We start from the raw sequence: 12,383 nt of genomic DNA, 5'->3' as shown, positions 1-12,383 counted from the left end.
GTTACAGGTAATATGACCCCACCTCCTGCCCCCCTTCATCAAACATTTCAAACAGATTTCATTTCAATCAGCCATGCTGCTGTGTTTTCATGAACAGATACAATTGCTCATTGTGAAAACTCTCCTGATAGATAGATATTAATGAACACTCATGGGGACCACACTGAGGTTAAAGGTTTAAACGTCATCATGTTCTTTACATTTCTTACCTGATGAGGATTTTCTATGGCTGTTTCTGATTAGATTTTATTATCCATGCTTACTAACTATTCCAGCAAAACACTGCTTCTGAAAAGACTCCTGGCCCCCTTCATTAAACGCATTTTTGTTTTGATCTGATATTTTCAGATGAAGGCAAACGATTCACATGATCGCAACGAACAGACCGCAGGTGGTAGGTCACACTGACCAATCAGCTCGCTGCGTTATTTCATTCTGATTAGTTAAAAAAAACAGTCGTGTGACGTAAACGCTCCAGATTAAAAAAAATCTAACACAACACAACACAACACATTTTGTCGTTCGAGTATGATTGTCATTGAAATGTCTAGGGAGGGTGTCTCGTCTCCAGGGTCAGTGCTGTCTTCACACATTCTATTCAGTGTGGGGATGCGGTCGTTTGTTTCAGGGCACTCGGGGGCAAAGTTGGGGATATTTCTAAAGGTTTTGTTATATAATTAGATCGAGGGAAGTGAAAAATCCATTCAGAATCTTATAATCACTTTGTATAGTTGCAAATGCCTTTTTAAAAATTCAAATGTGTAACTTTAACACCATTTTAAATTCCTAGCAGTTTATATATTTTCTTCTGATTTTTCAGTAAGATGTTATTTATGGAGAAATCCAATAAATACACCGAGATACGTACAGAACGGAATCTAATTAACTGGCAGGCAAACCTTTGAAACAGGCTGGTCTGCTGGTATAGTTTAGTTACAAAGACCTGTATGAAATAGGCTGGTCTGCTGGTATAGTTTAGTTACAAAGACCTGTATGAAATAGGCTGGTCTGCTGGTATAGTTTAGTTACAAAGACCTGTATGAAATAGGCTGGTGTGCTGGTATAGTTTAGTTACAAAGACCTGTATGAAATAGGCTGGTCTGCTGGTATTGTTTAGTTACAAAGACCTGTATGAAATAGGCTGGTGTGCTGGTATAGTTTAGTTACAAAGACCTGTATGAAATAGGCTGGTCTGCTGGTATAGTTTAGTTACAAAGACCTGTATGAAATAGGCTGGTCTGCTGGTATTGTTTAGTTACAAAGACCTGTATGAAATAGGCTGGTCTGCTGGTATTGTTCAGTTAAAGCAACACTGTGTGTTCATTGTTATAGTAGAATATATTTTATGTGTGTTTAACATTTTCTCCAAAGCTTTTTTGTTCACTTCACGTTTCCAGAGAGCAGCTGCTGTTGACAGTCCACTTAGTTTATGTTCATTTCAGAAGTAGGTGCAGAACAAAACATTTATTGAAAATTCAAACTGTACAAAACATTATATGGGGAAAAAATGTTAATTGATAAACAGAAACATTAAAAAAAGTTATTAAACTGGGTGCTTTTTTAAATTTATGTTTTGGTTTTAATTTAAAACCTGATTATAAGTATTATTGACCTTAAACGGTGCTTTGAATAATAATACAAAATAAATGTAATAAAATTAATAATAAACAATGCATTTCTCCCACTCTCAAAAAACTTCATTTAACTTCATTTAAACCATTAAAAAAAAAAGAAATCAAGAGTCTTTAACAGAACAGTCCTGAAGGTTGTGTGAATAGGGCCCTACATTTCCAATGGAACCACACCAAGTGAAAAGAATTGCTTTCAATCAGGCTCTGCGCAGCTGCAGAGTTTGTCCTGAAGAGGGCGACAAAGGCCAGGCTTAAAACATGTTTTTGCTTTTCCACTGTGGGCAGATTGCACATGTAATGCAATTTGATTGTGATTTACGAGATCCATGGAAATGTCCTCTTTCCTGTGATGATATTTCATTCACATTATTGTTAAAATAAGCAAAAATAAATAAATATTGCAACTGAACTGCATAACAAGTAGACCAAGTGCATCTAATGAAGTGCTTGTGAGGGTAATTATCCAACCATTTCAGAAATCCAATGAGATCATTTACAAACAAAATAATAATAATAATAATAATAATAACAATAATAATAATAATAACACAAGGAAAATGCATCTTGTATCTATTGATTTCCTGTATAAAGGTATGCATGAGGCTCCAGGTTTATAGATTTACCAGATGTAGCTAAATTATATAAATAATGCTTGTCATTGTCTAGAATATTGTTTAACAGACGCACGCACGCACGCACGCACGCACGCACGCACATATATATGTAGAATAAATAAATTGTTACCGAACAGATTCCCCAGTGCTGTAGCATGCTGAAAAAAAACACCTTGATCAAAGGGAAGACGCTATCCAACCACCCTTGTATTGAGGAGATAAACTGCAGTTCTTTGTTTCTCCCAGCAGGGGGCGATAATTTCTCGGTTTTGGAGGTATTTTAACCCCTTCATTTTTCACTTTCAGTTCTTGATTTCTTCAATGGTGACAAAAAATGGGACAAAAACATTGGAAAACCTGCTACATGCAGCACACACTTTTGTGACTCGATTGAAATGGTATCGCTGACATGTATTCTGTGATGTGTAAAAGATGCATCTCCCTGACACAAGTCTGTTTCAGTCACGACGGGACCACAGGGCAATAGATCTGACAGACTTTGATAGAGAGCTGATAAGAGGTGCTTGGTTGGCAGATGCTTCCTTTTTCAAATAGGCACAAATTACTACTGAGGTTTTTTCACAAGGAACAGTCTCTAAAGTGATGTGACTCTCTCTATGTATGGGCCATTCTGACTTGACTGCAGATTTCCACCCCCAATACAACACAACCTGAAGGAATTAGAGGCTGGTAATCATTGAGGAATGGTCCCGTATCCCTCCAGCACAATTTAAAAAGCACCTTGCAGAATCGCTACCTGCCACATCCAATCAGTGCCGTGCTGGCTGCCCATGGAGGCCCTACACCATATCGACACTGCTATGGCAGGTGTTTCCATTTTTTTGTACAAATAATGAAAAACCTTTTTCAATAAACAGATTAATAATAAATGGCCCATACAATGAAGTGTAAATCATGTGTTTAATGTGATTTGTCCTGATTTGTTTACAGCTAATATACAGTTTTATATTTTCATTCATTGCAGATTTCTTATATAATCTATTCACTGTTTATAACACATTAGTAAATGCTGTTACTACTCTGTATTACCGTATTACTTCAATTTGGCTCTTCCGCATTTATTTTAAATTTACATAAAAACACAAAGCTTAACTATTTGCTACAATATAGATAAAAAGGACACAAAAATAGACACATCATTACTAAAAACAACACGAACATTCCATTGGTTTCTAACTGAAATGCAGGAGCTCCTTATAAATCAAACGAGATCAAACTAAATCAAAAGCAAATACACAAGTACACCAGACCCAGGGAGAGCACTGGGGGATAAAAACTGGATAAATAACTAAAAAAAGGGGGGTTAACAAACCGAATGATAAACAAACAAACAAACAAAACACACAAGACAGTAATAACTTCCTGTATTTCTGTTAAGCTCGCCTGGTTCGCATTACTCTTTAGTTATTACTGTGTTTTGTTCCAGACTCGGATCCACGCCGCTCCCGTCCCTGTTGCTGCTGCCATACTTGATTCTAAATACAGATCCACACCGCTCACGACCCGAGGCTGCTTTCACTTTCACTCTACCTTTCTTCTCTTCTCTTTGTCCGTGCCTTCCTCGGCGCTTTTTTCTCTGTTGTTTTCTTCTTCCTGTTGAATACAGAAACGTTCCCTGCCTTTCTGTACTACCGACCTATTGTCCGTTGACCTAAATTATTTCCACCTGTACCCGATCAAATCATTAGTCTGCTCGCAAGTAATGACAGCAAAACTACACCTCCCAGAAGCCTCGCTCTCACCACAGCTAGCCCAACTCGTACAGCCCGTGCCTAAACAAAACAAACAAGCCTCTTCGTGACAAAACAAAACCTGTAAAATCAAAACTTGCAAATAATAATAATAATAATAATAATAATAATAATAATAATAATAATAATAATAATAAAACATACAATTATAAAAACGTGCTCCAATATAGTATAAATCAAAAAGTGAGAAAAAACACACACATTGTCTAGAAACGTGCTCAAAATAAAAGTGCTTATAAAACGGTTGCATTAGAGGCATTTCAGTCACCCTGTCACATAAATATCATATGGGAGATACTGAAAATGAAGAAGGGAACTATGAAAAAGACCTAGGAGTTTATGTTGACTCAGAAATGTCTTCGTCTAGACAATGTGAGGAAGCTATAAAAAAAAGGCCAACAAGATGCTCGGATATATTGTGAGAAGTGTTGAATTTAAATCAAGGGAAGTAATGTTAAAACTCTACAATGCATTAGTAAGACCTCACCTAGAATATTGTGTTCAGTTCTGGTCGCCTCGTTACAAAAAGGATATTGCTGCTCTAGAAAGAAGAGTGACAATAATAATAATAATAATAATAATAATAATAATAATAATAATAATAATAATAATAATAATAATAATGAACTGGACTCTCTATTGAACTTTTCACATAACTGAAGGTGGCTGACAATACCACAAAGGAACGTGTGAGATGTGAGGAGTACGAAAATATGGTTTTCTGAGAAAGAGACAAACAGACAATCTTGCACGTTTCTACATACATGCAAGAACAGAAACCACATGCATCTGACAGGTAAAGCAGAACAAGCGCTCGTGTTGGGTTAAGCATAGCAAAAGTGAAACCCCACAGCCAAAGTTCAGCAACTACAGGCAGTTGGGGGTTACGCAGAGTACATGTGAAACTAGGTAAGGACTGAGTAATGAAGCTAGTGGAAGACTGACAACAGACCAGAGCTGTACAATAAACAGCTGAGCCACTTCTTCCAGAGATTGAAATCCTATACTTTGTCTCACGCAGGATCGCCATGCTATATTATTGAAATGTATGTGTTCATGGAACTGTGTATATACGGGGTCTCACAATCAAACACAATCATATAAACTGTTTTGGCTGGTCATATTTTATGACAAGAATTAAGGCTAAAAAATATGAAGGATTATATTTAAGAAGGGTGGCATTTTTTTATTTTTTTTCCTCCAAATTAAGGTATGTTTAATGTTTCAGCTCCGAGCCGTGGCGCAGACTCTTTTTGAGCTGCATGCTGCTTTCCTGGGCACGGCTCCCAACCAACCAGGACCCCCCAATCAGGACAGCACTGGCCGAGCCTACATACTCAATTAGTTGCCTAGCAACGCATCTCCTGTTGCGCGTCCCAGCAACGTCCATGAAGGCACACCGTACATAACAACATTCTCACTACTGTGGTGCATGTGGGGCTATATATATAGATAGAACACAATATGTTCCCTTATGATAAGCTAGCCAATATGGCTTATGTTTATGTACAGTTCTAGATTGTGTATTGAAAACCTGGTTGTGACAGGATGGTGCAAGGGATGAGGCTCAGAGACAGACTGCAGTTCAAACAAAAGACTTTTATTAAATAGAAAACATAAAATAATCAGGCACGAGGGCCAAACAAAAGGGTTTTTAAAACAGAAACAATAAACACAAAGTAAAACTTACAAAATAAGGCTTCCAGGCTGAACTTTGCCTTCACTGGATTGCAAAATTAACAAAACCAGCACACAAAGAAAACCACCCTTGCTTCCTCAGCTACCTCTCTCTACTGAGGAGCTAAGGCCTCTTTTTATTTCAGGAGGCTGGGTGCTGATTGATTGGTAATTATTCCCACCTGACACAATAAACCTGGGCAGGGAGGAGAATTTAACCCCATCCCTGCCAATATTTACAAGGGCAGAGCTCTGCTCTGCCACACTGGTGTTTGAAGTTTTCAATGGTCCCCCACTACCCCTTTTAAAAAGATTCCCCCCTTCCATCAGGAACCTCTACACTGGCACTCACCTACAGACACACAGCTTTCTACACTGGCACTCACCTACATACACACAGCTTTCTACACTGGCACTTACCTACAGACACACAGCTTTCTACACTGGCACTCACCTACATACACACAGCTTTCTACACTGGCACTCACCTACAGACACACAGCCTTCTACACTGACACTTACCTACAGACGCACAGCTTTCTACACTGACACTTACCTACAGACACACAGCTTTCTACACTGGCACTTACCTACAGACACACAGCTTTCTACACTGGCACTTACCTACAGACACACAGCTTTCTACACTGGCACTTACCTACAGACACACAGCTTTCTACACTGGCACTTACCTACAGACACACAGCTTTCTACACTGGCACTTACCTACAGACACACAGCTTTCTACACTGGCACTCACCTACAGACACACAGCTTTCTACACTGGCACTCACCTACAGACACACAGCTTTCTACACTGGCACTCACCTACAGACACACAGCTTTCTACGCTGGCACTTACCTACAGACACACAGCTTTCTACACTGGCACTTACCTACAGACACACAGCCTTCTACACTGGCACTTACCTGCAGACACACAACTTTCTCTGGTAATAAGATATGTATAAAGTCCACAAAACTCAAAAGAACATGGATGACCTCCTCTCTACAGGAGATTTAAAATGAATATATGAAAGATGATGCTTTTACCTGTCAGATGTAATACTATATGATATTTATAATGCATGTCGATGCTCTGTTATTATATTTTTCACATACTGTTTCATATTTTACTACCTAACCCACAACTATTACCAACACAAACTACCACAGCCATAAAGACACTGCGATCCTTCATACAAGACCCATACTGGATCTTTGAGCTCACCCGAAGATACCCTGGAACTCTTATGTCTGACAGAAGAAGGCCCAGACGAACAGGGATACCTCAGGGCTCTGAACATGATCCCAGGTAAGTGGAATATTGAACTGGTAAGTTTAGTGGCGTCCTTCGGATGAGAAGTAAACCGAGGTCCTATTGTAAGTGACTCTGCAGCAGCAGCAGTCGTGATGCATAGTTCAGCCACTAGTCTCGGGAAGTCGCTTTGAATAAAAGCGTCTGCTAAATGACTAATTAATAAAAATAAGGGATCAGCTTATTTTGCCTCCCCAGAGCATCAGCACACACACCGGCTGCGATGCTGGCTCTGGGGATCAACCACAGAGCGGTCTCCCCAGCGCATCAGCATAATAATAATAATAATAATAATAATAATAATAATAATAATAATAATAATGAACTGGACTCTCTATTGAACCTTAATCATAACTGAAGGTGGCTGACAATACCACAAAGGAACGTGTGAGATGTGAGATGTGAGTATGAAAATATGGTTTTCTGAGAAAGAGACATGTGAGAACAGAAACCACATGCATCTGATATGTAAAAACAGAACAAGCACTCGTGTCGGGTTAAGCATAGCAATGTTGAAAAACCACAGCCTAAGTTCTGCAACTACAGGCAGTTGGGGGTTACAAAGAGTACATGTGAAACTAGGTAAGGACTGAGTAATGAAGCTAGTGGAAGACTGACAACAGACCAGAGCTGTACAATAAACGGCTGAGCCACTTCTTCCAGAGATAGAAATCCTATACTTTGTCTCACACAGGATCGCCACGATATATTATTGAAATGTATGTGTTCATGGAACTGTGTATATATGGGGTCTCAAAATCAATCATTAAATGACCTTTAGATTTAAAACCTATTGATTTAGATACTTTAATATATATAAGTTTGATATATTAATAAATTATACAGATTTACTGTATGCGACACCCCCGGTTTCAGTAGAAATCATATGTAATTTATTTCATATAAATGTTATTTTTTTATACGTTAGTTGCCTTGATGAACTAGTCTGCTGTGAAGATGAAGTTGTTAAAAAAACACGCAAGCTTGTAAAACGAAGTGAAATGCAGCTGTTTAAAAATCATGGGCTGTATTCATCCTCTTAGACCCATGTAAACAATGTAACTGTGCTTCAATCCTCTGGTTATTTTCAGTCCCATTTTCATACAGCATGTATATCTCTGTCTGCACGCGCTGAAGTCTGTTCTACATTTTAGATCTGGCTAACCAACATACGAGTCCAGACTGTTTTTGTTTAAAAAAAAAAGTTTATTTGTGAACTTATTTGTGTCACAGTGTCTGTAGCCAGATTCATGTTTCCCAAACTAAAATTCAATAAAAAAATTCACGAGTTACATTTTCTTTCAGTTTAATATATTGAGGTGTGTACCACAGACAATGTGAAGGAGGAAGTCAGGATGAGTCAGAAAGGCAGCACACTGAAGCAAGCCTGTGTGAAGCAGAAAGCAGCCAGTGCAGTGAGGAGCCTCACAATGTATTTACACATTCTTAACTGGAATACACATTTATTCTGCCAATAACAATCACATGGTTAGGTACAGATTACATACATGTGCAGATAATACAGGTGTTTGGAGAAATAAAATGAGCATCATTATGAGACTGGGGTAGATTTATCCATGTTAATCCTATAATGCATTAAGTACATTCAAAAGATTTAATGGAAAAATATTTTGCATTTAACCACACCCTGTGAGGGTTAATTGATTTTTGTTTAATGTTTTTCTTTTCCATATAAAACCTGCCATCAAAAAGGGAATTACCTGGATAATGTCACCTGCTGTACAACATGAGCTGAAAGGACACTGCGTTTGATTTCACTGTGGTCTGAGGAGTCCATCTTGATTGGGCCTGACAGACCTTCATGTTTAACAAAACTTACATTTCTGGGAAATGGTAGATTTTAAAACAAATCCATAAAAAGTGCACAGTAATGATACAACTCAGGGAAGAAACATTTCTTGATAATAGTTTAAATAAAAGATCACAAATGAAACCTGAAGGGCCTGCATTGCACATGTAAAGTTACCCATCATTTTCCCATGTGCTCTTGATCTGAAACTTGAGTTTATGTCTGCCACACAGGAAGTCCCCTCCCCAATCCTCCTTCTCCTTTACAACTGATGACTTTGCCTCCTTCTTCTGCTCCAAAGTAGAGGACATTTAGAAACTGTTCTTCAGCCCATCCTCTCGACACCCTCTCCCCATCTGATCTCCCTCCTCCCTCCCTCTCATTCTCAGCTTTCACTCCTCAATCTGGCTCAGATGTTTATGAAACCAGGGATGTGTACCGGTAAACAACTCAGCCGTCCGGATTGATAGTTTTGTTAAAATTTAGTTCAGACATAGGTTTTATTTAAACTGTTTATTTAGATTTCTCTGTTTTGTTTGTTTTTGAATAAAAAACGTACTTAAAAGCAGCTTGATGACTAGACTTGTTATTGACACACCCACACAAATACAAACAGTGGTAAAGTCCTGGACCCTAACCTGACATTTTTTTGGGCTGTTAATGAGAAAACACAACAAAGTGATTTCTATAATTTCTAAGTGTTCTATTAAAAAATATCAATTAAAGTAGAGATTCAGCTTTATAATAAAACAAATTATTATATAACATATATAAAATGAAAAATAACACGCAAAAAATAAATGTCATACCTTGCAGAATCGCTACCTGCCACGTCCAATCAGTGCCGTGCTGGCTGCCCATGGAGGCCCTACACCATATGGACACTGCTATGGCAGGTGTTTTTTTTTTGTACAAATAATGAAAAACCTTATTCAATAAGCAGATTAATTTAAAATACAAAATAAATGGCCCATACAATGAAGTAAATCATGTGTGTTTAATGTGATTTGTTTACAGCTAATATACAGTTTTATATTTTCATTCATTGCAAATGTCTTGTATCGTCTATTCAGTACTTATACCACATTATAAATGCTGTTACTAACATGTTTAATTATAATTAAAATTACTGTTTTTATTTTACTTTCAGGATGAGGTTTCCCATCAGTCAGCTTTGCTTCAAGACATACAGCTCAGTAATGTTCCTGCTCCAGAACTGAAGTCTGTCTGAATTGCTTCTTTTATATTAAACAGATTTTATATATATATATATATATATATATATATATATATATATATATATATATATATATATATATATATATATATATATATTGTAACAGATGTAGCAGGACAGGGGGTCTGCGATATGAAAAATGTTTTGTTTTATGGCAGGGACAGAAGTAAAGCCTCCCTGCCAAGGTAATTGGTTTTATTTGATTTAATTGTTCTATTGTTTGTTTAATTATCACCGGCACCTCGCAATGATTGGAAATTCGAGCCAGGTGCAGAGTATAAAAAAGAAGCAGTTAGTCTGCTCTAGGCTGCTGAGTAGAAGGACATGGGAAGGAGTACTCTGTGTCCGAGCAGTCACTTTGTAAGTTGTATATACTGTTTGTAATAAAGTGTTGTGTGTTGGAATTACATGTCAGGTAAACAGCTTATTGACCTGCACGTTAGTCAGGGACCTACATATGTGCAGTGAGTGCTCAGTGAGAGCTACGTTTTTGTTTTGTAATAAGTGCACAAAAGTGCTTCACTGTGCAGTTCTGTGTCTGGGTCTATGTTTTTAAAGGGCAAACAAGCCGATAACAGAGAGGCAATGTTACTATATATAATAAATTACACAACTTGTTTTTAATGGTTTAAGCAAATTAAATAATTCCATGAAAAAATGACCTGCCATGTACTTCAATACACTGTGTAGATCTCACATATAATATGCAGTTGTGAAAGAAGTGCAGGATATCGTAAACTCTATCTAGATGAAATGAGCTAGGAAGTGCAAGTGTAGAGCTTTCTTTAACCCAGGATGTTTTCAGATTGAAGGGGCTGTGACAGAAAGAATGATTCTTGGTGGTAAATCTCCCTCCAGACCAGTGAGGGCGCGAAGTAATGGGAACAGAGTACCCTGGACTGGTTGCCCTGACACTTCATTCCCAGGGTTAAAAGGAAGTCGGTCATTTAGAAAAGGGGCGGAGCTTCAGTGCACTAACTCATTGACCCGGAAGGGAAATGATGTTGCAGCCGCGGATTGGAGGAGCCACTGCAATCGTTTACCAAGGGGTCATGAGTGACGGTATAAATAGGGGACGGAGCGACGTAATCTGTTCCTTTGTTTTGGTTAGAGAACAACCTGTGATTTGTGTATATGTATCGTGAGTGTTTGTTTGTTTGTCTCTTGTGTTTGTGTCTTGTTATTAGTAGACGGCTACACTTTCAGGAGCCATTGCCAGAGGCCAGCACCAACCTGGAACAGCACTGCACTTGTATCACGAATAAACTGTACTTGCAAAATGAGCACTAACGGACTTGTGTGTGTTTCGTGTGGGTGTCTAAAGAATGGGACTATTTCGGTACAAACCCGGGGATTACAACCTAAGTAACACACGCCGCTGTATTACTCGGCTTCATTTATTGTTTACTGTATGTGTTGCCATCAGGCACTGGATATACAAACTCATTAAACACCTTTGCACCTGGATTATAATTGCCTGTCTGTTTATTGATCACCTGCACCTGCACACTGTTAACCACTTTGCCACACCAGCATTTCTCCTTTCTAAAAAAATCAAACAGATCACACCCTTCAGAAACACATCACTTTACAAAAGAGACAGCCTCTCTCTTGCAAGAGCTGTGATACACTTGGGATATTTGGAGTGCATTACCTCATGTACACCTCAGGGGACAGTCTTGTGCCTCATTCTTTTAATATTGCAAATTTTGCACTGCTTTAAAGGAAATAAAAATCAAATCCAAAAAGAGAAATAAAATAATGAAAAAAACTGTGGGCAGCAGATTCTGACCTGCAGTTTATCAGAGTGGGACAGACTGTTGTTCTTTGATCCAGTTATGTAACAACATTATTATTATTATTGTTTATTTCTTAGCAGATGGCCTTATCCAGGGCGACTTACAATCGTAAGCAAATACATTTCAAGAATCACAGTACAAGTAATAATACAATTAAGAGCAAGATAAATACAATGACTTTGGTTCAAGCATCTTTCTATTCCATTTATTATACAGCTGTCATAAAACAACAGAACCACTGTGGGGAAAAAAAAACTCAGCCTTTGAATCTGAATTACATTGATAAGATTGAATTGCTTGTTACTGGAAACTGTGTGTTTGTCTGTGTGAGTCACCTGTGCCAGTGTGCTTGTGTGTTTGTGAAAATGTATGAAAGGCTAAGTTTTAAAAAAAATATTTCAAGCAAATTAATTTAGCCTTCCTTCAGGCCTCAAGTTGACATTAGAAAATACACTGTCACATACAGTACAACTGTATAATTTATGAATATATCAAACTTAATTTATGTATTATTTTAAAGTATTT

The sequence above is a fragment of the Acipenser ruthenus genome, chromosome 53 (assembly GCF_902713425.1).
Source record: "Acipenser ruthenus chromosome 53, fAciRut3.2 maternal haplotype, whole genome shotgun sequence".
NCBI lineage: Eukaryota > Metazoa > Chordata > Actinopteri > Acipenseriformes > Acipenseridae > Acipenser > Acipenser ruthenus.
The sequence above is the reverse complement of the archived record's forward strand: the minus strand, read 5'-3'. Positions refer to the sequence as shown.